This window comes from Empidonax traillii, unplaced genomic scaffold, assembly GCF_003031625.1.
Source record: "Empidonax traillii isolate 1590-97213 ecotype Southwest subspecies unplaced genomic scaffold, ASM303162v1 scaffold2020:size47286, whole genome shotgun sequence".
Lineage (NCBI taxonomy): Eukaryota > Metazoa > Chordata > Aves > Passeriformes > Tyrannidae > Empidonax > Empidonax traillii.
The window spans coordinates 20,095-25,128 of NW_020957213.1; the positions used below are offsets into that span (position 1 = coordinate 20,095).

The 5,034-nt window shown below is 50.7% G+C and overlaps 1 protein-coding gene and 1 long non-coding RNA gene across 2 annotated transcripts in view; one reads left to right on the forward strand and one right to left on the reverse strand.

Annotated features, from left to right (window-relative positions):
* LOC114071439 overlaps positions 1-5,034 on the reverse strand; it is a 19,736-nt gene that overhangs the window by 10,872 nt on the left and 3,830 nt on the right. The window lies entirely within an intron of this gene.
* Positions 1-5,034, forward strand: part of LOC114071437 (scale keratin-like) — an 11,295-nt gene that overhangs the window by 5,847 nt on the left and 414 nt on the right. The gene's annotated exons all lie outside the window — the stretch shown is intronic.

The following is a 5,034-nucleotide window of genomic DNA, read 5'->3' on the forward strand; positions in this document are numbered from 1 at the left end:
ATATCGGCCGTACGGGGAAGCTCCACAATCCAAGGAGCTCTGAGCGACCCCAGAGCTCCCCCAGCCAAAGGAACCTCCCAGCCCCACGGGCATCGAGGTGCCCACCACGCTCTCCTGGGGGCAGGAGCTCAGGATGGGGCCCGGGAAGACGATGGACACGGGAGGAGGGTAGACCACGGCCCGGGAGTCCCCGCAGGAGGTGACACAGGGCTGGCTCCAGGCGTCGGCCACCGGCTGGGGACAGCTCACCTCGCAGGCAGAGAAGCTGCTGGAGGGGCACAGCTGCCTGTAGAAGGACATCCTGCTGGCTGGGATTGAGTCTGGAACACACACACACACACACACAGAGAGAGAGAGAGGGGAGAACAGGGGGGTTGGCAAAGGGGAGCCTCGTTTAGTCAAAGCAAGAAGTTCCCCTTGCAATCCCAGCGTGGTTTGGGCTGGAAGGGACCTCAAGGATCCTCTCCTTCCAAAGGCCTGCCATGGATTAGGCTGTGCCAGATTAGGTGTTCGAAAGAAATTGCTCCCTGGGAGTGGGGAGACCCTGGCACAGGTTATTCCAGGGATGTCCCTTCCCTGGAAGTGTCCAAGGCCAGGTTGGACGGGGCTTGGAGCAACCTGGGCTAGTGGAAGGTGTCCCTGCCCATGGCAGGGGCAGGAATGAGATGGGCTTTAAGGTCCCTTCCAACCCAAACCATTCCATGATTTCTGATTCCATGAAGTCTGATGCTTCCCCTCTAAATCCCATTCCCTCCAAACCCTGCCAGGATGAAAGAACCACCAGAATCCTTTTAATTTAATGAAAAGAAACCTTCTACTGATAACAGGCAAAGCCACGTGAAGTGCTCAGCCATAAGCACATGAAACCCACCATTCAATGATTCTATAAACCTCAATCTTTAAGCTCCCTTCCAACCCAAACCACTCCATGAATCCATAACTCTTATTAAAGTGGCTTTTAAGTCAGACTTACCCAGTTGAGCACTGGAAAAGCCACGGGGAGTGGACTGAAGAGCTCTGTGCTTGGAACCCAGCAGGAGAGAGCTGAGATCCGAAGTGGTTTGAAGGCTCTGGGCTGCAGGTGCTTTTTATACAGTTCCTCAGCTTGCCCCGGGGGGGAAGTGAACCTTTCCTGGCCTCCCTTGTGCCTCCTTGTCCCTCAAATACACTTTTTTTTTGCACCTGTCACTCAATCAAGGTAATTGGGGTCATTGTTTCTCCTGAGCAGCTCCACCTCAGATGGTTTTAAATCTCCATCCCAGCCCGGAGACTCCGTGCCTGTCAAACAGGGAGGGTGATTTCCACCTTTGTTTTGACTCTGACAACTTTGCTGGGAGACACAGGGAGATGGATCCTCAAATAAACTTTTCAGATTAGGTTGCTGTGTTATAACTTAGCCAATGCCTCCACCTGGCCTGGCCATTTCTTGGTGTTTGCTGGTTTTTCACAGGGTTATAAATGCCAAGACAGAGCAACGTTTGCCCAAAGCCACGTTATAGAATCCTGGAATGGTTTGGGTGGGAAAGGACCTTAAGGATCATCTCTTTTCACCCCCTGCCATGGGTAGGGACACTTTCCACTAGCCCAGGTTGCTCCAACCTGGCCTTGGACACTTCCAGGGATGGAGCAGCCACAGCTTCTCTGGGCAACCTCTGCCAGGGTCTCCTCACCCTCACAGGGAACAATTTATCCCTAATATCCCATCTAACCCTTCCCTCTGTCAGTCTGAACCCATTCCTCCTGTTCCTGTCCCTCCATCCCTTGCCCAAAATCTCTCCCCACATCCCTTGTAGCCCCTTCAGGTCCTGGAAGGCCCCAATCAGGGGTTGAACAATCCCAAACTCTCCCAGCCTTTCTGATGGATCAGAGCTGCTCCATCCCCCTGCTCAGCCCCTCTGGGTCTGGGGGGGTCTCAGCTGAGGGGGCAGAGGGGCAGAATCCCCCCCCTGCCCTCCTGCCACAGGGAAGGGGTTCTGGGCTGGGTCATGTCCAGCCTCTCCATCCTCTTTTCTGTTGCTTCCAGCTCTCCAGACAATGGTCCTTGACTCAGTGTCGGCGCAGGAGATGAAAGGATGTGCCAAGGGCTCCTCCCAGCTTTCCCTCTGAATCAACAGGTGCGTTATTTTGCCTCAGACTTTTAATAATCCCATTAAGAAATCAACAATAAAAAAAATTGCCCAATTCATTTGGGTGTTGGACAAATGAGTGGTTGTGTATAAAGGGGGTGAAAAAACAAGGATTTTGCATTGTCTTGAGATAAGGAAACACTAAGATTGAGAAATAATTATGGGAGGTATTAAACTGCTGTGATCACAAAGCAAATGTGATTTCCAGGGAAGGAGTTACAGAGGATGAGGTCATTTCGAGTCTGAGGGGGAAGAAAACTTTTGGGTGAGGACGAAGAAAAGGATGATTCAGAAGTTTTGGGGAAAAGGTATTCACCACAAAGCAGGCACCTGCTGATCTTTGTTTTCCTTTTGGAAGGACCACTCATCGCTCCCAGCTCAGGAGAATCTGTGACTGGTACAGACCTTCCCTCTGAAAGGTGCTGAGCCCACAGAAAATGTTCTGGCAACCAGAAAACCCAGGTTTATTAAGCATTAAACCATAATTTTAATATTTTAAATATATTTTAAAATATCTTATATATATATTATATATATTTAATATATTTTAATATTTTTAATATATTTAAATATTTCAATTTATACTTTTATATGTATTATATATATATATTTATATATAAATACTTTCATATTGAAACACAAAAGCATTTTATTTTTCCCCAGCAGGTCAAACCCTGCTCTTTTCAAGCCTGTAACACCCACGTGAAACGGGGAATCACTGCTGATGATTTTCTAACAGAGGTGATTAAGACAGAGGCCAAATGATTTACCAACCATCCCTTGGCAACGAAATGAGCCTCTGGGAGGAGATCCCGGGCATGTCTTGTACTTGGGAGTGTTATTATTTATAATTATAATTCTATTATCTCTTGGCTCATGGAAACAGATACCACGAAAACAGAGAGCTCCGAGTCAGCCCTGCCAGGAAAACCAAGGAGCGAAACCAACTTGGGGTCAGGGCTGGTGAAAGGAAGGATTATCAGACCCCACCAGGATGGGGCCTCCTGGGGAGGGTTGTCCTCACCCCAAGGCAGGACAGTGAGGGCACCAAAAAAACCTCTCCCCAGATTTTTGGGTAGTGGAAATCAGCTCCAGACCCCCCCTGGGCCTTAATCTCCACCTTGCCCTGGGTCTGCACTCCGTGCCATTTTTTGGGTTTTCCAGGTTGGGTTTTCCCCCTGAAGGGCCAAAACTCTCCTTCCCAAAGTAGGTTGAGGAGCAACACCAGGCAACGTGTGTGTGTTTATAACAAAAGGCCAGTGGAGACAGAGCATTTCCATCCCACCTGGAGAAGCCACAGGAATGCAGATTACAGCCCTCAGCAGGGCAGGGACAGGGCTCCTTCCACGGCTCCTGCTGCCAGGAGGGAACCATCACGTGTAACCCAACTCGGCCCTGCAATTAAAACAAACCCCGTGAGCTGCATTTTGGAGTGGAAAGTCCTTTAAGATCATCAAATTCGGGCGCAGGAGGACCCAGTGTTTTACCCCTTCACTTTGTTCTGTGTTCTGGGTGAGGAGCTGGCCATAATTCCTCACTTGTAAATGCATTTAATGTCAAATCCTGTAACGAGAGCAGGATTTTACATGGGATATTTTGGACCAAAGTGGCACATTTTGGACTTTTGTGCTTGGAAGCTCGGGCAAGTGGAAGGAGGAAGTTCACTTTTTGTGCTGAGCAGAAAGAAACCATGTAAGGGTGAATCCCAACCTTGTTTTGAGCTGAAAGGTTCCCGTGGGCTGTGATACCACTCAGCTCCTGGTTGCCCAAGAGCAAACAATCTGCAAGGATCCCTCCACCCGCTGCCGTGACAAATGCAGGGAAGTTTGGTGTGTAACTGGGAAGGGCTGAATGCCCAAAGGGTGGCTCAGACCCTGGAGAACAGTATAAAAGTGCTCCAAGCACGGGGCTCTTCAATCCACTCCTCTTGGCTTCTCCTTGGTGCTCAACCAGGTAAGTCTGACTCAAAAGCCACTTTAATAAGAGTTTTGGATTCATGGTGTGATTTGGGTTGGAAGGGAGTTTAAAGATTGAGGTTTATAGAATCATTGAATGGTGGGTTTAATGTGCTTATGGCTGAGCACTTCACGTGGCTTTGCCTGTTATCAGTAGAATGTTTCTTTTCATGAAAATAAAAGGATTCTGGTGGTTCTTTCATCCTGGCAGGGTTTGGAGGGAATGGGATTTACAGGGGAAGCATCAGACTTCATGGAATCAGAAATCATGGAATGGTTTGGGTTGGAAGGGACCTTAAAGCCCATCTCATTCCACCCCCTGCCATGGGCAGGGACACCTTCCACTAGCCCAGGTTGCTCCAAGCCCCGTCCAACCTGGCCTTGGACACTTCCAGGGAAGGGACATCCCTGGAATAACCTGTGCCAGGGTCTCCCCACTCCCAGGGAGCAATTTCTTTCGAACACCTAATCTGCCACAGCCTAATCCATGGCAGGCCTTTGGAAGGAGAGGATCCTTGAGGTCCCTTCCAGCCCAAACCACGCTGGGATTGCAAGGGGAACTTCTTGCTTTGACTGAACGAGGCTCCCCTTTGCCAACCCCCCTGTTCTCCCCTCTCTCTCTGTGTGTTCCAGACTCAATCCCAGCCAGCAGGATGTCCTTCTACAGGCAGCTGTGCCCCTCCAGCAGCTTCTCTGCCTGCGAGGTGAGCTGTCCCCAGCCGGTGGCCGACGCCTGGAGCCAGCCCTGTGTCACCTCCTGCGGGGACTCCCGGGCCGTGGTCTACCCTCCTCCCGTGTCCATCGTCTTCCCGGGCCCCATCCTGAGCTCCTGCCCCCAGGAGAGCGTGGTGGGCACCTCGATGCCCGTGGGGCTGGGAGGTTCCTTTGGCTGGGGGAGCTCTGGGGTCGCTCAGAGCTCCTTGGATTGTGGAGCTTCCCCGTACGGCCGATAT